The following is a 27,449-nucleotide window of genomic DNA, read 5'->3' on the forward strand; positions in this document are numbered from 1 at the left end:
GCTATATGGGACAGCCCATTACCCCAGGCTACAAACCTGTAACAGTATGTTACTGTACTACATACTGTAGGCAACTGAAACACAATGGTAAGTACTTGTGTATCTAAACATACCTAAACATAGACAAGATATAGTAAAAATACAGCATAAAAGATAAGAAAGGGTACATCTGTATAGGGCACTAACTTGCAAGTGGTGTGGGTGAGTCTGTGCGTCAGCAGGGAGGGAATGTGAAGGCCTAGGCTATTACTGTACACTGCTGTAGACTTATAAACACTGTATACTTAGGCTATACTGAATTTATATGAAATATTTTTCTTCAATAATGAATTAACCTTCATTTACTATAACCTTTTTACTTTATAAATTAAAAAAAAATTTAACATTTGACTCTTGTGTAACAACTCTTAGCTTAAAACACAAACACATTGTACAGTACTGTATAAAATATCTTTCCTTATATCCTTATTATATGAGTTTTTTTCTGATTTAAATATTTTAACATTTTTTTACTTTTCAAACTTTTTGTTAAAAACAAAGACACAAACATTCACATTAGCCTAGGGCCTATACAGGATCAGAATCATCACAGTGTCACTAGGCTATAGGGAATTTTCAGTTTTGTTATGTTATGGGACCACCATCATATATGCCCATTGTTGACCAAAACATCATTATGCAGTGCATGACTATGTAAAGATGCTTTGTAAATGGTCATGTTAATTGCTAATTTCTGTTCTCATCATCAAAGGCAGGAGTTTTTTAGTTATTGCAGAGACAGAGAGAAATGAGTATTGTCTTCTTACTTTTTTCCAATATAGATCAGAGAAGATATTTGTTCAAGTAGTAGACCAGTAGCACATTTTCAGTGCTGATATGAGAACAGGCCTCATTCATTTCACTTTAATTGGCCCTTTGCTGTTAAAATCTACAACTTTGTCCTTTTAGTGCTAGGCCCATCCTGGCTGCCCATGCTAAGCAGTCTCCCTCCTCACAGCTGAGCTCCTCTGGTTCTTACCCAAGGCTAATCATCATTTCAAGTGGAATCCAGCATATTTACTCCTGATGTGATTCTGACTGAAATCTTATGACCCAGGTCTGACAGCAATGCCTACATCTCTCTTTTGTTTAGAGCTTAGTGTCTTGCATATCTAAGGCAAGGACACTGCTTCTTTTTGGCAGCTTCCTTCCCAAGGCTGAAGTCTAGTCCCTGAACTCAAGCAAGGATCTTCCCACTCAATTTTCTGAATGCCTTAACTGTTTGCCCCCCTGGATCATGTCCTGCTGTGGACACAGTATGGTGGAGTGGTTGAGTGTGGCTATCACATCAGGTTGATCTCAGTTCGAATCTTGGCCATGCCACTTAGAAACAATGTCACTTTGGGCAAGTTAATTATACTATCTGAAACTCACTTTCTTCACTGGTAAAGTGAGGATGTTAAAATACTGATTTTGTAGCCTTTTAAAAAGATTAAATAAGATAATGTAAGTACTTAGCACAGGGCCAAGTTCCTAATAAATGTTAGTGCTCCTATGTCCAGTTAGATGATCAGCATCCTCTTCTGATGGTTACCCCACCTCGTCATCTCATATTGTCCTTCCTTGATACCAATTGCTGTTCTTCCACCTGCGCTTGCGCTCTCTCTCTTTTTCTTTCTTTTTGGCAGAGTCTTGCTCTGTCACCCAGATGGGAGTGTAGTGGGATAACCTCAGCTCACTGCAACTTCCACCTCCCAGGTTCAAGTGATTCTCCTGCCTCAGCCTCCCAAGTAGCTGGGATTACAGGCGCCCATCACTACACCTGGCTAATTTTTTTATTTTTAGTAGAGACGAGGTTTCACCATGTTGGCCAGGCTGGTCTCAAACTACTGACCTCAGGTGATCCACCCACCTCGGCCTCCCAAAGTGTTGGGATTACAGGCGTGAGCCACGACGCCCGGCCTGCCCTACCTTTCTGACACCAACTGCTGCCCCCTATGTAGAAGTTCTTCCAACTATCTGCAACTGGATCTGTTCTCCCTAGTGCGTGCTCTACTGCTGTGGGCATGTCTTTTTATGCTATGACAGTCGTCTCTGGGATCTACCAGATAATCAAAGCAGCCTGGACAATAATATATGCAAAGCATCCAGCAAATGTTCATAAAGTTTCTGCAAAGAACAGATTTCCATCGTGGAGAGAGGATGCCTCTGTGGAACTGCATCCTCCATTATGTATAAGCCATCAGCTTACAGTCTGAAGGAGCTTTATTTTCTTTGCATATCAGAGACTTTCAAAAAAATGAAGAAGTCAAATTTCTCAATATGTATAGAAAATACAATGGGTATGGGGTTCTCAAAGTTGATTGTGTTATTAGAAAATAAATAATATAGCACTCCTTAAATGTAAAACAATGTTTTAATCTTTGGGACTATTAATATCCGAGTTTTTTTCTCAATCAGATTAACAATGATTTATAAATCTACTGATTACTCCTGGCAGAGAATGTTCTGATCTGAAACTATGTAAGAAAAAATCACAAGTATTTATGACTCACATAAAGTATTCTCATCTTGTTTGAAGTTTCCAATTTTACTATTATTCTGTGTTGTTTAACAAATCACTAATTATGTAAATCATAATTTTAATAAAATGAAGATGAACATAACTTTTAAGACCAGCTCAAGTCATCTGGTAAGAAACAAAGATTCAAAAACAACTAACATTTGTTGTACTCTGGGTACTGGATTCTTCACACATGTTCTCCCTTAAACCTGTCAAATGATCCTATGATGTAGAAATTGCCACTTTACAAATAAGGAAACAGAGATTGACAAAAATTAATTCACCAGTTCAAGGAAACAGCTAGGAAACCAAGCTGAGGCACAAAGTCCATGCCTTTTCCTCTGCACCAGGCTGTCTCCAAATATTTCCTTTTCTGTCTCCTTTATTAATTTATCTTTTCATAATATCATTTTCTTACAGCAGGAAAACAACCTTTTCTTCCTTTTCCTTATACTGGGATCCTGAAGGTGTGGATAAATCTACATAGACTTTCATTTGGGCTTCTCTACAAATATTATTTCTACTGATAACACAATAATCTGATTAATTTTTCTACCACAGTGCCTCAAATCTAGGAGACTTTTAAACATGTCAAGATTTCTAAAATTAGGGAATATCTTATAATTAATCTATAGTAGTGCACCTCCCCACTCCCTAGAAGGATGTTAGCAAATCTATGGTGAACTTAGAATCAAGGAATACAAAATAAGATTATTTGCACCTACACTTTGGTTACTGATTGCTGTCAGAGACCCCACAGGCTTGGGCTCAGAGAACGCTATCAAATATTACTGGTAAATCCTGCCAAAGGGTGTGAAGTGGGGCAACATGAAGATAAAGGGTTACAGAGTCACTCTGCAGAACGGTAGCACTGGAGGTCCAGAGACCTCTAGTTATCAGCTTGTACAAGGCACAGTCCACAGTTTCAGTCCAATGTCTTAATAAGTATTTACTAACTTGGAATGTGTACATCTTATGAACAATCCATTTCCATAAAGTATATGGGCCTCCAGTTGCCAGACAACAGGGTACTTCATATCATTTAATATAAACAAGTCCAGCAAGCTTCCAAATCTTCCTGCTGGATTAGAAAGGGTTTCCCCATGGAGTTTTGCAAGGCATGTCTTTTCAGTGCATGTTTTTTATGGGGATGGTTTCTCTTCTCCCCTCTCCTTGCCATGTGAAGCCCCTAATGTGACATAGATTCAAGAAACTTTTCATTCTCATTCAATGAAAGTACATGAAACTCCTGGCTTGTGGTTAGTTTCCATGGATAAGAGGATGAATGAGACTCAGGAGGTACAAGTTCCCATCTAAATCTCCCCAGAAGCCAACATACTAAAGATGGTTGATTTGAAATGCAACTTTATAGGCAGGTCCCACTTCTGAAGTGTAGTGGGCAAAATGATCTATAATTGAAAAGGAAAAACTAGATACTGTCATCTTATTTTGGTCCCAAATGGTAAGAAACCCCACCCAGAATGAAACCTTCTCTAGACCAGCAAAGAGGCTCTTGCACTGAGGAAATATAGCTTTGCTTAAGGAAAAAGGAAAGCCTGCATTTATAGAGCAGCACAAAATTACCACGTATACACTTCCAAGCTATCCCAACACACAGGGTCATGGGTGGGGTAAGTCCTTTCTTCCTGATGTGGAAATTGAATTTTCGGTGTTCTCAGTATTCCTTGTCAATATCATTTGCCCCAGGAAATTCATTACACATCTGTCATTATTATATAATGCTTATCTCCAAAACGAAATATTTCATCCTTTTCAAATTCATTTATAAGAAAAAATTTGCTCCTCTCACAAATAAAGGCCAAGCTTGGCCGACAACTGCAGAACCTCCAGAGAACCTTAATATGGTGAAGCTGGATGAAACCTTGATGTCTAATAAAGGGATCTTGATGCCAAGGAAGATTTTTTTTTCTCTAGTGCCACTTAGGATGGAAATGGAAGAAAACAGTGAGGCCCAGGGAGACGCCCTGAATAGAGTGTCACTATTGATTAGCAATATCTGTCTGGTCCTGGGAGAAGACCACATGGGGCAGATCATGTCCGACTTCTTTCTTCCTAGTTGACTCAGAAACTCCTCCCACATCTGGGGTGTTTGGCTTTTGGGGAGTGAGGAGAATTTCTACAGGAAGGTTGTGACATTTTTCACTTATTTATAAAATCGCATGGCAGCAGCATCAACATCATGATCTTGAAATGCTCTTTTCCTCTGGATTCCTCGTTCCCCGCCTTTAATAGTTTTGCCCCAACCTTCTACCTGCTACTCCTCTATCTTCTCCATGGTATTCTCTACCTTTGTTAGTCTCTTACTCGTTAGTATTTCATTGGGTCTGTGTCTAGCTTCTCTACTCTGATGACTCTTCCTCACCATAGCAGTAACTGCTAATTGCCTATCTAATATCCATTCTCTCCTGCTTCTTCATTACAGAACTCCAATTTGATTGGGGTTGGCAATGTGCCCCAGCCAAGAGAATGACATTGCTGTACCGCCTTTGCATTTGGGGTGGCCAGTGACTAAGTTCTAGATGGAGAAAGTTGTTGAATGGGGCTTTCAAGAAAGCTCCTCAAAGATGGGGCTGACTCAGCTAGTAGGTTTCTTTTGTCCTCTCCCTTCCTCCCTCTTTCTGTCTGAAGTGTGCATGCAATGGGCTTGAGTTGCAATGGATTCCTTAAGAACAGGAGGTGACTAGGGTGAACAATTCATCTTAGTTAGCCTGGGCCTTTCTTAGTTTTAACATTTAAAGTCCCAGTCTGGTGCGGTGGCTCACACCTCTAATCCCAGCACTTTGGGAGCCAAGGTGGGAGAATCATTTGGGCCCAAGAGTTCAAGACCAGCCTGAGCAAAATGGCAAAACTCTGTCTCTACAGAAAATAGAAAAATTAGCCAGGCATGGCACCTGTGGTCCCAGCTACGCAGCAGGCCGAGGTGGAGGAATCACCTGAGCCTGGGGAGTTCGAAGCTGCAGAAAGCTGTGACTGCGCCAGTGCAGTCCAGCCCAGGAAACAGAGCAAGACTGTGTCTCAAAAACAAAAAACAAACAAACAAACAAAAAATCTTAAATTAAATTTAAAGTCCTATGTCCTGGGAACAGGACATGTTTTCTGGGGAAACTGACAGCATTGTTCATCCTAGCAGGCAACCCTGAAAATGGATGTTATTACTGTGAGTGGGATATAAAAATAGCAGGAGCTGGGTTCCTGATCATATTGTTGAGTCTTCTAACCAGTCCAGAGTTCCTATTTCTGCACTTTTCACTAGGAAAGAAAAAGAACAAATCCCAATTTAAACCATTATTAATTCGTTTTTCTCTGCTATAGGCATCCAAATTATTTAACTGACTGACTTCTCCTATGCCTTCCAGCTTTGTTTATACAGAGGTAATTTCCAAGTCTCTCACTCTGGCCTGATCCCCTATTACTTCTAGACTCATGTATCTTTCCACTGGGCATCTCCACATGGACATGCCACAGGCACTTAAACTAATTCTCTTTCTCCCAAACCCTACTCTTCCAAATCTGAGTGAATGGAACCCCCAGCTATTTAGTGATCAATCAAGAAATCTTAGTGTCTTCATTGATTCCTCCATCTCCATCCTCCAAATTTCTATCAATCTTGATAACTGAATTTTGAAAATTTCTCTCAAAGTCAACCATTCCTTCAAGTTCCCTCCACTGATACAGTTTACAAAAACTGTCTTTTGTCTGGATTATTCCAATGCTCTTCTGATAGGTATATCTGCTTCAGTCTTGCCCCACTCTAATCTAATCTCCACACTGCAGCCAGAGTGCTATTTCTATTATGCCAACCTGATTACATTATTTCCCAGCCTAAAACACCTGAAGGGGATCCCCATTGTCCTCAATTCATACCGCCTTGGTGTTCTGGCTCGCATATTTAACCACACCCTTTTTTGCAGCCTACATGGCAGCTATAGAATTTCTTTTAGTTCCTTTAAGCTAAGGTGCCAGACTCTTTATTGCTTCAGCCCTTCCCACATGCTGTTTCCTTTATCTAGGATACTCTCTTTCGTATCCCTTCCCTCATACATTCCATGCCACTACTGCTCACTTCCTTCTTACTTCATTATGGTCTTACCTCTATACTTTATTATGGTCTTAGCTTAACATAGCTACCATGTAAAATTGTGCAGTGTGCAACCTATACAACTGTACATGGTGGACCTGTTTAGATACTGCTTTTTCCAGGCAGCCTTTGCTACTCTCTACCTCCAAACATGGTTAGATGTCTTTTTTTTTTTTTTTAAGTCTTCTTTTAGTATCAGCATTATAACTTTAATTTTTATTTGTCTGACTACTTGTCCATATTCCTCTTTAGGATTTTAAGCATATAGGGGTACCCACCATATCTGCCTGTCTCCTAGTAGGTGCTTTCTATATTTTTAAATAAATGGGCAAACTTCTTCCTGATGGTAGGCTTGTTTTATCATGTTTGTATACAAAGCTACATCAAAACTCTCTTCTATTATGGAGATCTCCTATTAGGTTTGAATTTCATGCCAATTACTCAATTTGCTGTTATCCAAGGAAATATAATATTTAATGAGAGCTGTAACTTTGCTGGCAACTCACACCACACTTATTATTTTCACATATACCTCTACTGTTATATTTTCTGAAACACAAATTCTCACTATGTCAGGATACAGAAAGGATTGTCGAAATGCACAATTCTCTGCCTTTCTGGAATGCAGTTTGTGGGAAGCATTGAGAAAATGTTTCAGTGTGTGACATTTCTAGATTAAAGAGAGCTATAGTTTTATCAGCCTCAAATTTTGAGGAGTCCCAAAGTGCAGAGATCAGCAATACATGGAGAAGTGATGAGGTCAGCATTGCTTAGCCGTCTTTGAATGCCATTTTGGTTCTCCCTGACAACAGGGAAATTATCCTCATATCATAGCTAACACTGCAAAAGTAGTCTTAAAAGATTACAAAGCATTAAGCCTGGCAAAAGCAAAACAAATGCCAGGAGGCAATCTCCAGTGTAAACAATCTGCCAACATTTGAAACCACAACCACAGATGTTTGTTCCACCCTTTGTCATAGGGTCTGGGAAGGGTGTAGCTTTAAGCCCTGCCGGCCCAAGTGGCAGTTTTAGAAGAGAAGTTTACCTTAGCAACCACCAACAGAAAACCAAGTGATGAACCCACAATGAAAGGTCACATAATATTTGGAAAGGGAGCTTCACTTTATATGGTATTTAACAAAGGATGAAAACATAAGAAAAGGCTGCATTACCTGATACATAGTGTTTGTTCTACCAGAGATCAGCTCTCAGAACATATTTTCCACTACATCATTTGTGAGGTAGGGAAGATATTCCTTCTAAACATAGAAATGTCCCTGTATTTAGGCCAGGCACGGTGGCTCATATCTGTAATCCCAGCACTTTGGGAAGTCGAGGCGGGTGGATCACTTGCGGTCAGGAGTTCGAAACCAGCCTGACCAACATGGTGAAAACCCATCTCTACTGAAAATACAAAAAAAAAAAAAATTAACTGGGCATGGTGGTGGGTGCCTGTAATCCCAGCTACTTGGGAGGCTGAGGCAGGGGAACCCAGGAGGTGGAGGTTTCAGTAACCCGAGATCATACCACTGCCATTCCAGCCTGGGCAACAGAGGAAGGCTTCATCTTTTAAAAAAAAAAAAAAAAAAAAAAAACCAAAAATAAATAAAAAACTGTCCCTGTATTTAAAATACATGTGGATGGTGATGACATCAGAAGACAATAAGTAACTGAATTCATCCTGCAAGTTCCCCAGGTGTACCTGGTATGAAAAAGGTATTCTCCTTCCATAAAATATGTGTCCATTCACAAGACAAGAGATGCTATCTTACCAGCTTTGCTAAGAACACTGCCATCAGCATGGCTGAATATTTTTTCTCATATATTGTGCAAGGCAATTCTGTCAAACAAAAGAGTTATATATCTTTCAGCTTCATTTAAGCAAGAAGAAAATAGGAATTCTTATGAAAATTTCACTATAGTACAAATATATATATACACACACATACACACACACACACACATATATATATGTGTATATGTATTGGTACACATATATATTGGCTTTGATTTGGACTTTCACATTTCAAGTTCTGCATTTTATGTCTACTATAAAGGATAAAAGTAAGTAGGAACAAGAATATTCCATTGAAAAAGAAAACGTAGCAGTGGAGGTAAACACATTTCATTTCATTACATTATAGAGAACATATGATTTACCATGGTGGGAACATAGTATTAGAAATAAGAGTTCAAATGAAGGTAAACCTCATGATATCTGGAAAATGAGCAATCTGATCTAGATTCATGAATGTAAAACATTTTTTTTCTCCAAACATAACTGAATACAGAAATTCATCTCGTAGGAGAGCATAGAAGAATGGCTCTGATCACCAGGTAGGCCAAATAGTCTTATATAGCCATTTGTTGTCCAGGGCAATTTTGCTTATTAAGTCTGTTTCCTCCCAGTTAACCTTCCTTCCACGAGCCCCTGAAGCTTGATGTCTGAACTCAGGGATGGTTTGGAAACCCCTGCTTAGGCAGTCTTGGGTCTTCTCAAATACTGCAGTCTAATATCACGTCCTGCCTGCTCTAAACCTGACTCCTGCTCCTCGCATCTGTTTTCCCCAGTTTGCAGATCTGGCTTGTGTATTCACTCTCTACATGTCTATGTAAGTAACCACATTCCCATTGGCTGAGAAGTCGTCACTTGCAAAAGAGTCCTTATTGAATTCAAGAGCCAACATGCTCTATGCTCCTTCTAATCCAGCTGTTCTCAACCTTGGCTGCACATGGAATCACTGAGGGAGGCCTTGGTCTGAAATAAAGCCTACACACCTCCCCAGGTGATTCTAATAGTCAAGCCAGGTTTGAGAAGCACTCTTCTTATCTGCTTACTCTCCTCCTCCTGTTCTAACACAGCTGGACCTCAGCCAGACCATACATTCAGTGATGGCAGGTTTGTGTCTATTTTACTCAGCTCTTTACCTTTAATGCTGGTTAACTTAATAGGTGTTAAATACATGCCAAATGAATTAAGCAGTCTACACTGCCAGTCATTTACCGGAGGTAAAGATGTTTCAAAACAAAGGCAATAAATTTGAGTCCAAGAACAATAAACACTGAAAATGAAGTCCCCGTTAATATATTTTAGAAATCCTCCTTAAGTAAGAAAGAGAAATGTATGACTATGTGCCTAAGGCTTATGAGAAATAAATCACAGTGAAGTTGGGAGAAAACAAGACAGTAGGTTTCAGTAAGTTGGTTGCCATGGAGACTAGGGTTTTGATGGCAATAACACTGATAGCAACTGTGTTCATTCCTGACCAATTTAGAGCACTTAACTATTCACAAAGCACTGGGGCATAATTAAGCCTCAGAGCAACCCCATGATACAGTTGGACAGTTATCATCCTTCATTTCCCAAATCAGGAAGGCCTGGCTCAGAGAGTATCTGCTGCCTAACGAGCAGCCAGATTCCGGATCCCACTTGGATTGCCAAATTAAGCAATTAAAAATACGTAAATATGTTCCAAATATCACTGGGGACATACTTATACTGAAAAAATTATTTGATTTTTATCTTAAATTCAAATGTAAAAAGGCATCCTGCAACCTGAGGTTCCAGGCCAGTTTTTTTTCTGTGAAAAGAGCATTTTAGATTCGAAAGTCACGGTGGACCCTCTTGGATTAAATGGGCTGCACTGTGGCTCCTGCCTTCTCTCCTGACTCTGAGATTAGGCCTTCCTGAAGGCTTGCACATGTCCAGCTCTTGGCCTGTGACTTACTCCAGCACAGCAGTGGGCTGAGCCAAGCGAGAAAAGAAGGTGGCAAAAACCACACAAATGATGTCTCTCAGTGTTCCAGGACCAACTCTCCATGTGGACTCTGTGGGTTTTTTTTTTATTTTTAGTAAGTAATACAGGATGATACATAATTCAAAGATATAAGAAACTGAAGCCAAGCCTCCCTCTTACCCTCAGTTTCTGGGACACCCTTCCAGAGATACTTTATTCATATACAAACACAAACATATCTTTAGATATAGCCTTTTAATTTTTCTACAAACAGTTAACATACTATATATCATTCTGTGCCATGCTTTTCTTCACTGAATATATCTTGGAGATGGTTATATTATCTATCTGTTTCTCTAAAGCTTCCTCATATCTTTAACTGCTGCATAGCATAGCTTTCCATTGTATAAATGTACCATAATTTAATTAATTGGTGCCCTTGTGATGAATAATTTTCCAATCTTTAGCTATTAAAAGCAATGTGGTGATAAATCTTCTTGTATTTAAGACTAAGTGTGGATTTCTGAGTATAGCCATGGAAGAAGACCCTTGAAAGGGAACTGCTGAGTTAAGGGAAATATGCATTTATATTTTGGTTAAATATTGCTACACTTTCATTCCTGAAGTTGTGCCAATTTATGTTGGTAGACAATGTATTAGAGCATTTTCCCCATCATCATAAATACAGCGTATGTTACTAAACTTTTTGATATTTAAACAATTTGATAGATAAAAAATAGTATCCCACTGCCATTGTAATTTGAGTTTCTCTCATTATGAGTTAAGTTGAACTTTTTTTTTTTTTTTGAGACAGAGTCTTGCTCTGTCACCCAGGCTGGATTGCAGTGGTGTAATCATGAGTCACTGCAGCCGTGAACTCCTGGGTTCAAGTGATCCTCCCACCTCAGTAGCTTCCAAGTAGCTGGAGCTGCAGGCATGAGCCACCACACCAGGTCAATTTTTAAATTTTTTGTAGAGATAGGGTCTCACTGTGTTGCCAAAGCTGGTCTTGAACTCCCGGCCTCAGGTGATCCTCCTGCCTCAGTCTCTCAAAGTGTTGGGATTACAGGTGTGAGCCACCATGCCCAGATGACATCTTTTTGTATGTTTAAAAGCCACTGATATTTGTGTGTGTGTGTGTGTGTGTGTGTGTGTGTGTGTGTGTGACATCCTTGGCCTATTTTTTTAATTGGGTCGTTGGGCTTTTATTACTGATTTACAGAAATTCTTTATGTATTAAGAAAATTAACTGGATATCTGTCATTCATGTTGTCATGTTCCCCCAGTTCATTTGTCTTTTGATTTATAATCATTTCAATGCAGAACTTAATGAGATTTGAAAACACCTTCTATTTACATGAGTATAAGACATGTATCTAGGTTAAAAAGGATTATTTTCAACAGCACACAAGATTATCTCCACAACTATAACAGCTACCATTTGCAGGAGGACTTATTATGAGTCATGTGCTAATCACTAAATACTCATCTATTTAAGTAAGCACTGCAGTCCTACAAGAAATGCACAATTGAGTCATTGTACCAATGGTTCCTAAGATTTATTTGAACCTAAAGCTAGTCTGAAATACAATTACTAACCCATATGGAGTTTGTTTTTGGTGTATTCCCAACTTTTCTGTCCAGCTTCTCTCCTCACCACAGCATTTCTTCACTGTTTTCTCTTCCCCTTTCCACCCAGAGTTCCCACTTCTCTCCCCTCATATCTTGTATACATTCTGAGGAAGAGCCTATTTATAATTCCCTAGATTTTCCTGCCAGCTCTCAGCCAGTCCCTACTAGAATGCACACTGAACAGCGCCCCCAAACTTGTAGAGCACGAAAGCAATTTTTAAGATGCAAAAAAGTCAAACATGCATAAAATTAGAGCTATGATAATTCATTGATATGATAAAGGGCAGGGGATTATTTACAGAAATGGATGACCTATGAAGCTTCATATTCTGAATACACATGTCCAGCCCTGTCTAGACTGTGAAGAGTATTGGAAAGCCCCTCTGGAATTTGAAGCATTGTGAATTCTAGAGAACAAGTACCCAGGATTTGGAGTCAGAAGATGCTGTCCTGATTTACCCTCTCTGTTAACCATGAGCCCTGGGGTAATAGTGTAGCTGATACTTTAGAATCAAGTCGCTCTTACTTAGAATAACAACTCAGCCAATCAGTGCATGATTTCAGAAAATGTAATCAACCTCTTCCAAGCCTTAGTTTCTCAGGTGTAAATGGAGATAATAATATGAATCTCACAGAGACGTTTGTGAAAATTTAATAATATCATACATGGAAAGTGCCCAGCACAACTCCTGGTGTAGTGTACATTCTCAGTAAAGCATGGTCTCAGATTTTACATCTGTCAAATCATTGTAATACTATGCTATCAAAAATTTTATATTTAAGTCATAAATAGCAGTTTCCTCAAACTCTATCATTCATGTACCACTTTTGGGGTTTTGCCATATCTGTGCACCAATGGTACTAATATTACTTAATGTTTTTGTTTAACTGTACTCATCTTTGAAAACTATAGCATTTATTTTAGTTGGTTTCATGAAAATTAGCATATTATCCATGAACTTGGGAGTTGTTGTACTGATGAATCTAATATGTTTAAAAAATACATAATTATTAGAATAGAAAACTATGAATACGTGCCCCCTGAAATAATCTCATGAACCACCATTGTATGCTTACTACACCTTAGAAAACACTCATTTACGTGAAAGTTTGTTATTATTATATTTTCAACCTTTCATTTTCAGGACTTGGAAGCTAAGGCCCAGAAAGGAGGAGAAACTTGATCAAAGTCAATCAGACAATGCAGAATCAAGAAAAGTACCTGGACCTCTATGCCCATGCTTCTACCAGCCAGCCTCCTAAAATACCTCTAGTTGAAGCCAAAGTTAGAAACCTTCTGTGAAACAACAGGATTAGTTTCTGAAGCACCCTTGTTTTTCTCCCATTGTTCTTGCCTTTCTTCACCTAGGAGACCTAAAAGGCAGGCGTTTCTTCCCAGAACATGTCTAATAGTGCATACCTGAGATGACCCAGCTATAAACCTTTCTTGGTTTAACTGTAGGAGCCCAGGGGTAAATGGAACGGAACCAAGGAAGGCAGAGAGATTTGGGTTGTCAACATCATATCCTGTTTGGAGACTTCTGGAAAAGTCGTCTGATCTTGTTTTACTCTCCTAACCAAACACTCTCAAGTGTATCAAGCCTTCTGGATGTTTCCACCCATTGCTTCCAAAAATTTAGATACGTTTAAATTCTATGCCTTTAAAATCAAGAAATTCCTAAATACTCCCTAATTGAGAAATAATAAAATTTGAAAGTACATAATAGAGAGCAGTTTGGGGACCTACAGAAGTAGCAACAGTGCAGGCAGCTCTGCAATGAGTCCTCTTGCCTTTGTTTCCAAGTCTCAACCTCAAAAACCAACTAAAGGTTGAAGATGTTGCAGTAGATGCATATTGTCTGTGACTTCTTATTACCCATCCCCTGACATTTCTGGTTAACAGTACTCTGCTTTTTCTTTGGAAAATCTGCCCTTCCTTATTTTCAGTCCGAATGATTTGAATGGGGCTGACTCTGACCCTTAACCGCCTTTCCAGGGATGGTTACATGACCCAGACTTGAGCAATCAGATCATCCAAACCCTTTGCCATGGTGATTGGTCCAGGGATACGTGCGTGAGCCAACTCAGGCAAATGAGGCTCAATTATGAGAATTTTGTTAGCACAATTGGGAAAAAGAAGTTTTCTTTCCATGAGAACTATCAGCTAGAAGAATGTTGGATGCTTCCATCTGCTGGAGTCCATGAGGAAGGTCCCATGAAAATGAAGCCAGCACAACAACGCAGAGCTAAGACATACAAAGAGATGGAGATTAAATTGAATGGCACTTTTAAGCCCCTACATGCCCTTGAAGCCAGATATCTCTGAACTTTTAATTTATATTAGTTGATGAAGTCCTTCTTTAGCTTAAGACAATTTGAATTAGAGTATATTTCACTTGGGGGCCAAAAGAGCTCTGTCAATGCAAAAGTCTGAGTGAATGCGTGATGTGCTGGTTTCAACCACAAGGGAACAGGGAAAGGGAAAGAAAGGCAGAGGTTGTGAACAGGACAGTAGAAGGTGCTCAGGAGACAAGTTTCTGGACTCAACTTTGTCCCTACTGTGTGACCTTGAATAGTGAGTTAACAGCTCCAAGCCTCAGTTTCCCCATCTGGAAAAAAATTAGTGGACAATCAGTAGTTCTTAGACAGAACTCTAGCAACGAGAGAATAATGGGGATTGAGAGTCCCAGACTTGCATTCCAAGGGACTGGCTCTCCTCTTATCTATACCATATGCCAGGCTTTCTTGTAAGGTTTTGTTAGAAGAATGGGTCTCACTGTTAAAATGGATTAGCTGACCACTTCAGTTCTATTTATGTTAAAGTCTAAATTGAATCAAGGCTCAGCTGGGGCCCAGTAAGAATGTAGTGCCTGGTTAATAATATTTTCTACTCTGATAGGAGTTGGCCAGAAGCCAAGGTCAAGAACTCAATCCCTGGAGGATTTGCTTTCTGCAGACATAAAAAATTGTTAATGACTATGATCTGCATCCCCGTCTTGAGAACTGTCTTAGAGATGTGGGTCGCTGATCACAGAAGGGGCTGGGAAAAGGAATGTGGATGATTCCAAATAGTCACTAGCTCTGCCTTAAATGCCAATACAAACACCACTGCCAATGCTCAAGGCAGGCAACCTCTTCATAGCTAGAACACAGAGGGTGGTGTGCCTGGAGGCTTTTGCTTCTTCTCAAGACAGTGTAGAAAAAGCTGAGAAAACAAAGAGCACTTGTTTCACAATTAACTGCACAACAGCTGATGTATATCCACAGTACTCTAAATTAATATGGATTTGCTTTTCTTTATAAAGACCACATACACATTGTAGTGGAAATCAGATGGGAGGATAATTTTTATGAAAGCATATAGCAGTATCTTTATAAAAAACATAACTTATGATTACATTAAAATATATTAACTTCAAGGCAAGTTCTGACACTACACAAATTTAAAGTATTTCAAATTTTTAAAAAGTGTGTCTTAACAAATAAATTTTAGCACCAATTGCCAGAATGTGTTGTCCACCACTATAGTCAAAACAATTTTCTTTTCTTTATTTCAACTAAAAAATTGTGAATGGGACTAAAGTCTTTATGCAAATATATACTCCAATAATAATATTGATCTTGCCAACAGTAGCTGAATATTTAATTAACTTTAACAAACATGTTGAAAGATAATAAGCTAAAAATAAAAAACTATTTTTTTCCTTAAAGTCTCTGTATAACTAGGTGATTTCTCATTAGAAAGCTATTTTTTCAAAAGTATATATAACATAGGTAATTTATATTAATAAAAAAAAAGTTGAAATTTCTTGAGATGTAATTTATCTTGTTGATTAACTTCTGATCTCTATCATTTTGCTTACATGTGCCATAGATACACAAAAGCCAGATGGGGGGCAGGGTGATCAATCTTAGGAGAGGGCGATAGTTAAGTCAGACTAGGCAGAGTCAAGACAAGAGGCAGGCAAAGGGTTAGTTGAGGGCAAGTTATGAATGCCTCAGAACACATCTCAGGATTTGGAAACAAGCAGTGGTCTGGTCAAATCCAAACTGGGAAACACAGATGGCTTCAGGATTAGACAAAGTCAGGAGGGCGAGACTAAGCTAGGCAGGGGTATATGTTGACACTGGGAAAAAAGATTCGGTTTTACCAGATGACAAGGAGTTTCAGACAGCACCTTGGATAGCTCCCTGGGCAAGAGGTACTTTGACAAAACTAAGACCCTAAGAAGTAAAGAATCTTTTCTTCTAAGCTCCAGACTTCCCAGTTGGCACCACCCCTTGATGGAATGAACTTGGTCCCAGGAGCCTAGGGTAACAAGTTACAAGTATTCACTGGAGGACTTAAAACTCTAGGGACAGTGTCTATGCCCCATGTTAAAAGGCTCTTTGTTGATGGTAATACTGAGGGGAAGAGTTATTGTCCTCCCAAACTTCAGACAATTTGTTTTCCAAATGCCTTATCGCACCTAATTTGGGAACAGAAGATTATCCTAGGACTAGCATTGCTGTGAATGACAAGGGGCCCTGTAGTGTGGCTTTAATGTGTTAATGTTTACCCTTGATTTCTTATTGTCCATTTTGGGTACTTACATTTACAGATAAAAGAAAGTGTGATATAGTAAATTATGTATCTGTTAGATGTAAGAAAATTCTATATTAAAACAAGTTTAATTTTCCCCATCACTGCAATTTCAGATATAGTAAAGATCATGATTTAAAAAAAAAAAAAAAAAATCCCTGGGTTTGACATTCATTCAGGACTCTCTTGCCAGACTTTTCCCCTTTGTGGCCAAGTACTGTTACCAGTGGAGAAAAGTTGCCTTCAGCTGACTCCTCACTAGTAGAGCCTAACAATTCAAGTTCAAAGACATATCATTTATCTCAACATCCTTTGGTTGTACTTGCCTTATGGTTTCAGTGGATCATAATAATGGAAGCCAAGCCCATTCCAAATGGTTTATTCACTGAATTGAAAACACAACATTTAGATTATGAATCAAGTTAATAAAAGATTTGTATAAAATTAACCTAGGAAAGGAATCAGGCAGAGGGAGAAAAATAAAGACATTGTAAGTGGAGTAAAGCTTAGGCAGGGGGTGAGGTGAGAACATAGAACCACTGGGGATACCTATTTAGTGTGTGATTGTGACTATATGGAGCCCATGGCATGACGATGTGGAACCAGCTCTGAGTTCATTCATTCTGCAATATTTGTTGCACATCTACTTTATTTCAAGTACTGTTCTAGTCCCTGGAGATAGAGCTGTAAACAAAACAGATTTTCATCGCATTAGTTATTCCTTTCTGGCAATCTTAAGTCAGGTCACCTTGAGTGAGAGCTGTCTGGGTGACAGTTCTTCAGAGGCTATGGCCAAGATACAACATTAGGAGGTAGCTAAATAGGAAGTCAGACCTGCAAGTGAATACATGAAAGACTTGAGTGAGAGATTTAAGGGTTATGAGTCTCCCATCTGACAGAGGCCTCACAGTATATACTTTGAGAAGTGCCAGGTGAGCAGAAGAAGATTCCAGCATATTTTGATGCCAGGGAGGAGTTGATACATTAGAAAACATGTAGGTGATACTTAGTTGGGTTTCTTTGTATGGCTTGAGATCACAAAATATTAACATTGGAAAAGACTCAAGAAGTCATTGAGGCCAACTCACTCCCTCTCTCAATTATTCTTAAGTCTCTCAGCTAATTAGCGGTAAAGCCAGGGCATGCTCATCTTTACTGAAATGGAAGCAAGATGTTTCTCTGTGTCCCTCTCACATTTAATTGTGTCTGGCTAAAGAATCTCCTTGATAGTAGCAAATTGAACCCACATTAATAGATATAAACTTAAAGTACTACAGGGCATTCATTTTTGATTTTTCCTTAGGCACTTGATAGGCTGGGCTTTGGCTTGGGATAAAAGGTATTTAAAAGAAAGAAAGAAATCATGCATAAGCATGCAAAGAGGAACACAGCCAAGGGAATGGAATGCAGTGCCTGACCTGGAGCTCTCTGGCTTCTTTCAGTGAGAAGTGCCATCCTTGTCTTCAGTTACAACTCCCTTCTGGCATGTGACTTACTGCTTTTATACAGAATAGACTGTCATAAGTGGTGGATTGAACAGGACTTGGTTTGGCTTAGGAGACATATTATATCCATGCAAAAAAAATTTTCACCAAACTATGAATTCCTTAATTGCTTTAGCTATAGAATGAGCAACATTTTTTTAAAAAAGCAACTGATACATGAACTATTTTCCAAAACTCTAGTACAAAACAAATATAACTTTAAAAAATGAAAATGAGAGAATCCCATAGATATGCACTTTAAAATAAAATACTGATTACAGTACTGCTAGACATCAGTGGTACAATATAAAGAGAGAAGGAAGGGCAACAGTGGACAAACCACCCACTCATATCTGAAAATGAGACAATAGCAGCCACAGCTCCCTTCCACAGTTTTCAAAAGTTGGCCAGGCTGGCTATTGTGGATTCTGATTTTACTTATAAAATAAAATGTCCTATGATTCCTTTTTGTTTTTTTCATCTTTAGCAGGAGATTCTAGGAGCTAAACATGCTTTGAAATTTTATGGATGATAGGTAGTGTCTTCTAGAATAGATCCATTGCATCTAAAATTTTTTTTTTTTTTTTTTTTTTTTTTTTTTTTTTTTTTTTTTTTTTTTACATTTTCAACATTGCTTTTGGACAATGTAGTGGGGGAGAGGCATTTATTAGAAAGTTCTGACTTGCAGGCGGCATTGTATTATGTGCTAAGAGTGAACCAGGTAGAGGAAGTTGCTCCTTAAGCTTGCAGGTCTGAAAGAACAGGGAATTGCCTCTCTTCAAAGGAAAGTAACTTCCATGATTGGCACTTTTCTCTTATCAGCCCTGCAACAGTAATTATGCCAGAAACAGATCCAAACCTGGGCTAGTCACTTGTAGCAGGCTCCCTGGACATAAAGCTGCGCCTGACTTTCCTTTCAGATAAAAAGAAGTCCAGCCACTTCTTTATCAGATGAGGCAGAAAAAATATATATATTTTTATATATTTATATATTATATATATAATTTATACATATATTATATATAATATAGATATAAAATATATATTATATAAAATATATAATATATATATATAAATACCCCAATAGTCTTGCAGAGGTTAGAAGACAATAGCACTCCAAAATAGAAACAATTGAGTAAAAGCATAAAAAAACTAGTGATATTAAATGAAATACCATCATTTCATTCACTTTTTAAATATGTGAATTACAGACTTACTTCCATGGGGAAATTATATTAGACTGAAGTTTGGCTTTTGAAGACAGTTTTTTAAAAAGAGTTTTTTTTAACCTAATGAATTTGACATTTCCAGAACAACTATAATTCATAGAGATTTCTGTAGCTTACATAAGGGCTGCTACCCACACCATCTTATCTGAGCTCCCCAGCAATCATTTAAGAGGATATTATTATTCTGTGTTCTCTATATCTTTTATTTATTTATTCATTTATTTATTTATTTTTTTGTAGAGACAGGGTCTTGCTATGTTACCCAGGCTGGTTACAAACTCCCGGACTCAGCCACATTCTCTATATTCTAACCCTTCACAGTCTGTATCAAGAAGCAAGATGGAAATTCCTGTAAGCATTTGTTTCTTCTCTTTTATTTTCCCTGCCCCACAGGCCTAAGCCACATTCATCTCGTGGATGACACTGGAGCTGTGACAGTCCATTATGTCCAGGCTGGGTGTCTTTTATTTTTATTGGAAATAAGATTATCACAGGTAAGAACATCTGGCATAGGCATAGTAGGTGACAGGTGAGAATTAGGTGATTTGATTGTAACTGGTTAACTTCCTTAGATATTCCCAGGAGGAAGTAATGGCCTCAGGGGACCTCAGAAAAAAAAAAAAAAAAGATCTCTTGAAATTTCTTTCTGTTGGTGGATTGAGCCTATGGCTGGCTCATATGATGACTATGAGACCTTCAATTTGCTGAATCTATCCACAAGTTTCTACACTCTTTGGGAGACTGGTTAAAAGTCTCATGGAGCCACCAAGAGACTCAGGAAGACTGAGAACGTGTAAGGAAGTTTCATTGTTTTTGAAGGTTTTTAAATTATCCCCAAATTTTATTTGTGTTGGTCTCTCTGTGGAAATGTGTGGTATGTACACACACACAAACCATATTACAGACAAACTCATAATATGAAACATTAAAGTTTTGTTTCTGTTGTTCTGAATATGCTTTGGTGCATGGAGACCTGGCAGGACTATAAAAATAAGGTATAACAAACTCATCCCATGCAGGGTGGGGAGAGGACAGTGCCTCCCTGGTCATCAATCACAATGACACATTTGAAGCCCAAGTCAGCTCTCCACTCACAGATTTGGATATTCCCTCCCCCTCCAGGATGGTTCTTGTGGCTTTCCATTGCTCTTGAGCCCAAGATAAACATCCTCAAGATCTGACTTAGCATCTATCACTAGACCAAACCACATTACCTCATTTTCCTGGTCCCTGCCTACGCTCAAATTAAATCTTACTCCTGGCCTGCCCTTCCCCTTCCCTGTCCCATCAAGTTCTCTCCTTTGCATCAAACAAACATCTGACAGTCCCTCTTCAGCCAGAGTCTCAAAAATCAAAAACAAAAAAAGGTACTTTTCAGCCCTATGTAAACCATTTGGCTCAACAAACATTTATTATAAAGGGCCTACTTTATGCCAGGCAGAAAACAAAAACACATCAAAGGGCCTACCTCAGTGAGCTGACAGTCTGCTGTGGAAGCATTATGTTCCAGGGATGCCTCAGTCAGGGCACCTAACCGGACCAGTAACCCCAAATCTCTCTTCATTTGACAGTGGAGAATTTTTAAAAATTAGGTGTTTCCACACTGTTTTTCACAAAATAGGAACTAGACCTGTTTTGGGATTAAAATCTTCCTGACCATTCAGAAACTTTGCAATATTTTCCATTCCTCGATGTTCAGTTTGCATTTGGCCACAAGACGTGGTTTAGGAAGAGCTGTTGGCCGCCAACTCACACAGATTGGCAAGGACACATGGAAACCTAGGAAACTGACTGTGTAAACAAACAATACTCCCAAATACACAAGCAGCCCAACCAAATGCCCCTGCAAACACCACCACTGCAGAGCAAGGCACTTTTTTTCTTCCTTTTTTTCTTAACAAAGGGCCTTAAGGTAAAAAATAAAAATAAAAATTTCCAGCAATAGGAAAATGATTAGATTATGATCCATATTACAGACTGTTAGAAAACTATTAAAAATAATGAGTTAGATCTCTATTGACTTGGAAATGTCACATGTATGAATGTGTGTGTATATATGTGCACATACATGTATAGTGCTACAGCACATAAAAACATATGTACACTTTCATAAGCTTTAAAAATAATGTTTCTGCATACATAGAGTGATTGTGGAAAGATGCATGTGGCACGCTGCTTTGATAACATTAGCTACCTCAAGGAAATGGGAAGAGGAAGACTATTAATCTATTAATTAGTCATTTATCCCCCATATTCTGTATTATTTGAGTGGGGTCATAAAAGCATGAACAGTTTGGTCATTTAAAATAACCAATAGTGTATTAAAACAAAAACAGGAGATGGAGAAAATACTCTCTGCCCTACTAAATGAATGATACGTTTAAAGTGTTTCAACATACACAAAGTAAATAAGAATAATATTTTGCAATAGCACTTGTAATTACATAACATCTAACCACCAAGAAGCTCTGTTTGCAGACAAACTTTCATTCAGTTTTAATCGACTGCAGCTGCACATGCTCCCACTCAGCCAGATAAAGGGCAGGTGTGTTTTGCTTATGTTGGGGACAGGCCGAAGGCACACCTGTCAAATAACTTCTGCAAGGTTGCGCAGTGAGCTGTGGATCCCAGGGAAGTCCTCTGAAACTCACCCATTCATGTGTTCATGAGAGGTCTCTGGTTTGCAAAGGGCAGATTTATTATGACATCTGAGAATAAGCAAGTAGCCATTTTCCTGTCAAAAACCCAGAAGTGGCCATTACATGTGCAGTTTAGAAGCAATTAGTCCAGTGCTCACAAATAACTCGTGGAGGCTGACCAGAAAGCAAACCCCCTTGGCTTGGATTCATAACCCGCCAGCAGACCACCCACACTGTATGCTTAAGGACCATGTGTGCTCATCAACAAAACAATAAGATCTGACAGTCTAGGGCTGTTTACACTCATGGTACTCTGCTGGGTAGCTCATTCAGTAGGAGAGAAGAATAGTTAAGGTCATTTTTATAGCAGTTTATAATGTCATGAATTTGCTCCTTGAATAAGCCCTTTGAGAGCTTCTGTGTCTCAACATCAGAAAATCATCTTAGATCTACATTTGCACACAACAGTCCATGCCAGTGAGATTCATTCTTTTGGGAGCTCTGCTAATAATGCAGGGTAAGTGAGCCAATAGTCATCTACAGCATCTCAGAGCTTCTCCTTGGGATGGAAGGTCAAGTAAAGCGTGGTTTATTACCAATGGGTGTGCATCAGAGGCCAGAAGATGGTGACCCAGCTGGGTGTCTTGTCAACAAAACACACCAGCTAGGGCGAGGCTGGAGTGAAGACAAATTCTGGAAGATGGCTCCTTCTGTGCTAACCCTGAGGTCTTGAGATTCTCAGATGGACAGTTTGTGAAGTAAAGATCAATTGGAGCTGGTCACCTGAAGCAGGCTTAGTTTGCTCTGGGCCGTCCAACATCCCCATTTCCTAAGGAGGTAGAATTCCTCAGGGAAGGAGGGCAATAATTCTGAATGTGCAAGGCCTGGTGATGAGGATTTTTGTTGGCAGGACATGGCAGCTTGCATGATAGGCTTGACTACCCATTGTTTCTTAATTAACAGCTGAGAAAAGAAAAGAATTTTCATCGGAGGAATGCAAGTCCTTTAAAATTTTCAGGCCCAGAGAGACATTAAAATGAGGTGGCAATCACATCCTACTCCCAGCTTTGAGCTATGTTTTCATGTCTTGAAACTGCTTGTAATTGCCCAGGTAACTATAAATCAACCCAATCATGCTACACAGAGTACTATAACCCACACCCTACACCTTAAGCATGTATATAGCCAATCATTAATCAACGTTATTTCTATAAACCAATGAGAATTCCTAACAAACAACTTTGTATTAGCTCACTGCCTGTCCCCTTTCTTCGCCTTTAAAAACTTGCTTATGACAAAGGTCAATGGAGCTCATATCCAAGGTTGCCTGGATCTGAGGCTTCTGGGCAGCTGTCCTCACTTGGCTTGTGAACCGTTTAAATTATATTTTGTGCCTCAGCCTCTTCATTTTAGGTTGATGTCGCATAAAACAGCATGTGGGCACTTTGAAAAATACCACTGAAGGGGCCTAAGGTAAAACATAAACATTCTGAAGGGGAGAAACAGGGGGTAAGAGGGAGTTATCAGTTTGATTTAGGGTAAGATAAACAGATTAAATGGTGTGTGCTCTTACAGAGTCACCTTGGATATCAATCCTGCATTCAAGATGATTTTGCAAAAGCAGATGAACCTCTAATTGTCATGATCTCACACACTGTGCATTATAGCAGTTATTTTTTTCTATTTCCTAATAAAAATTATAAGCAGGAATGAGTGGAGTTGACTTTTGAGTGGGTAAAGTGAAGTTTCTGAAATTAATGAATTGATTCCGAGTTTCAAGGGACACATACATACAAATGAAGTTTTCTCGCCTGTGAATATCAGGTGCAGTGTTGTAACTTCACACCTTTTGTTGTTTGGGCTGGGCTTTCAAACTAGCTTGCCTCTCCTGGAATGAATCCCTGCTTTGTTTCTTGCGAATGGACCAACACAGTCAAGAATGGCTTAGCATTGACATCTCTGGTTCATGGAACCCAATAAGAAAGTCCAAATGGCCTGCACCTCTCAGAACATCCAAAGAGGAAGCAAGGGTCAATGATAACTATTCTCTAAGATGGGCATATGACACATACAGCACTAACATGACACTACCATCATCTCAATTTCGTGTGAAGACAGAGTTCAGAAATCATAATTCCTGATGCTCATTCCATGCATCGGGGAGCCATGCTGTCTAAATGTCAGCCACTAGTCATTTAAATGTGGCTATTTACATTTAAACTAACTGAAAGGAAATAAAATTAAACATTTCATTTCTCAGTCACACCAGCCACATTTCTACTGCTCAATAGCCACATTGGGTCAGCAGCTATAGTACAGAACAGCCCAGGTACCCAACATTTCTATTATCACAGAAAGTTCTATTGGACATCGCTAGTCCAGATTAACCTTGGATATAACCTTAGGCCTTTATGATGAGAATCATCCACCAAGTTAGAACAATTAAAGTATCAAGAGGAAGGCAGGAAGAAGGAGGGTTTCACCTCTGTTGCGCATCAGCTACTCCCTCATTCTTTGACGTGATCAATTTATACTTTTTCAGTCTTACAAAAAGTCTGTGAAAACATAGCCTCAAGCTCTCCCCACATTCTGGAGCCACGGCTAACCATGAGAGAACCTGGCATAAATTAATCCAGGACCCAAACACAGGAAGATGACAGGGTTTTTATTGTGCTAACAGATCATCTATTATTTAAACTACTTCCTGATGCTGGCATATTATTCAAGAAAAAGAGTGACCTGGCATTTGGGTTTCTCTCCTCTAACTTGTAAAGAATTCTAAGGTCTGCCTTCCTGGGGTTTCACAGCCATATATGACAATCTCCAAGGGAACGCTCTGTGCTGCTTTTGCTCTAACCAACTGCTTTGCTAACCCTGAGCCTTGACACCTAGTTTAATAGGAAAGGCTGAAGGGACTATTTTTAGAGAACAATCTGTTATTGAAACTCCCTCATGTTTCCACTCAAGAGTATAAGCATTCTCTAGAGTACAAAATAAGACATTCTACCACAAGCAAGTGATCCGAATTCAAGAGGAGAGAGGCATCATACAGAGCTGGAAGAAGAGCACCATTCCTCCAAAAGCACTTAAAAAAAAGTTTGTTCCCAAAACAATCCAGTCTAGGACTGAGGCAGCCTCTTTTCCAATTGAAAAGGATGAAGAAGTCAATGCCATCTCAGAATCATTATACACTCCAAATCTAGGTTTACCATCTCTAAAGGAATGGAATAAGACATTTTTCTTTGCCACAAAATTGGTGAACAGGATCCATTGCCTAGGGAAGAGAGGCCCTAAGTACCGCCATTTTTTTTTTTTTTTTTTTTTTTGAGGCAGAGTCTCATGCTGTTGCCCAGGTTGAAGTGCACTGGTGTGATCTCGGCTCACTGCAACCTTTGACGCCCCTGTTTAAGCAATTCTCTTGCCTCAGTCTCCTGATTAGCTGAGACTACAGGTACCCGCCACCACATCCAGCTAATTTTTGTATTTTTAGTAGAGATGGGGTTTTGCTATGTTGGCTAGGCTGGTCTTGAACTCTTGAACTCCTGACCTCGTGATCTGCCCATCTCAGCCTCCCAAAGTGCTGAGATTACCACACCTGGCCCCTCCATTAATTTTAAAGACAGCTGTCAGGGAGCCTTCAACAACCCACAGCTTAGGAAAAGGGGCCAGAGCTGACTCAACTGCCCCTACCTGCCATCACAGCCCTGAGACTCAGCCTTTGTAATGTCACTGGGCATTTTGGGGAGCACACTGTTCCTGGTGAGAGGGGATTCTCTTGCCTGCATGTCCTGGGGAGACTGTTACATATCTTCTTTTTTTCCCTTTGCAACATGTGCTGAAGATTTCCCTCCATCAGTACTTAGTGAGCGCCTGCTTTCTTCCAGACGGTAGCAGTGTGCCACTGCATGGATGGACTCATCCTGGTCTCCTTTGCTGGACATTTGAGGTGCTTAAAATATTTTTCTGGTGTCAATAATGCCATTATTAACCTTGAACATGTGTCATTTCATACACTTGTAGGTGTAGTTGTAGGCTAAATTTCTGGAAGTGGGACTGCTGCATCCAGGACCAATGTATCTGTAATCTTGGTAGCTATTGCCACGTTCCCCCTCATTGGGCTGTAAACTGTTGCTTTCTTGCCATCGATGTATTAATATGAATGTCTATTTCCTCACGGCTTCCCACACAATCCTCAACCCAGGAAGTTTATTGTACCTTAAAACTTTTAAGTAACATTTCCTAAAGTGTCTAAGAATCACCAGGTGGCGTTTGTTTAAAATGAAGATCCTTATAATCCACCTGCAGATATTCTGATCCGGTAGCCTGGCTTAGAGCCTAGGAAACTGCATTTTAAACATATATTGTAGCGATTCTGGTGCAGGTAATTTCATGACCAATGTTTCTATAAGGCATTCAGAGGCTAGAACATCCCTGCCGAATCACAGATGTGGGTTTTACAGGCTGAGCTGCAAAGGCAGTGCTGTGCAGGGGTTAGGGTCCTGGATCTGAAATCCACAGGTTTGCCCAGGTTTGAACCCTGGCTTCATTGCTTGCTAGATGTGTGCTCTAGGGCAAGTTACTTCATCTCTGTGTGCTGTCGTTTTGTCTGTGAACTAGGGCAAATAGTATTATTGCTTTTAGGATTCAGTAAGCTAAATGTTGTAAACACTTTCAATAATGAGTGGTTTCTTCTTATATGGTAGAAACTGCTAGCTATCAACCTCAATATCAAATTCTCCCCATCTTCCATAGTAACAGAACTCCTGACTTTTGGCTGGGCACATCCACCAGAATAAACACTGTATTTTTTCAGCATTCTTTGCAGCTCTTTGTGACTGGCCAATGAGAGAGAGCAAGACAGGCTACATAATTCAAGGGGTCCATACAAGAAGAAAATGCAGAGCTCTTTGCTGAAAAAGCAGGTTAACAGTATTAAATGTAAAACTTTTTCATTTCTTCCAGGATCTCTCTCTTGACCTGTCATGATGATTTTGATTTGCCCTTTTATGTTGCTCACTCAAGCACACAGACACTTGTCAGGCAAGAGGAGTCCCTCACTTTGGTGACTCAGTGAAACACAGCCTCTGGGGTTCTTCTGGGTTCCCCATCCTGCCACATGCCAGCCCTGTATTCAGTGCCCTGGTGGTGGCTGGGAAATCAAGCCAGGTGTCTCCTTTTCCTACTGTCTTGCTGCCCCAAACCCCTGCAGATAGTGACCTTTAAGGGTACCGCAGCCTCTGCACACTGGGACAGGTGAGGCGTCCAGGTGTGAGAGCCACTTACCCTCAGGGTGTTGCCCACTTTGTTTGTACATGCCGCATTGTCCCCTTGGATTTCACTTACAGAACTGACTCAAACATACATTTATTAAGAATTTCAAAATGGTTTAACTATCTGCTTTTCACTGCAGCAGTCACATGCCCATGGAACCTTAAAAGTTGCATAAGTTTTATGTGCAACTTGTAGGAAATGCCCTTAAAAATTATCTTTACCTTCCATCTTTCT

The 27,449-nt window shown here is 39.5% G+C and overlaps 1 protein-coding gene and 1 long non-coding RNA gene across 4 annotated transcripts in view; one reads left to right on the top strand and one right to left on the bottom strand.

Annotated features, from left to right (window-relative positions):
- MAMDC2 (MAM domain containing 2) overlaps positions 1–27,449 on the bottom strand; it is a 171,829-nt gene that overhangs the window by 114,949 nt on the left and 29,431 nt on the right. The gene's annotated exons all lie outside the window — the stretch shown is intronic.
- On the top strand, positions 7,728–13,338 carry LOC110741439. 2 transcript variants are annotated; one of them, XR_002517631.2, is made up of 3 exons: positions 7,728–7,882; positions 9,051–9,253; positions 13,156–13,338. It is a non-coding gene; the product is annotated as an uncharacterized LOC110741439 (long non-coding RNA). The 2 variants fall into 2 exon arrangements; XR_004177843.1 differs by lacking the exon at positions 9,051–9,253.

This window comes from Papio anubis, chromosome 13, assembly GCF_008728515.1.
Source record: "Papio anubis isolate 15944 chromosome 13, Panubis1.0, whole genome shotgun sequence".
NCBI classification, from domain to species: Eukaryota; Metazoa; Chordata; class Mammalia; order Primates; family Cercopithecidae; genus Papio; species Papio anubis.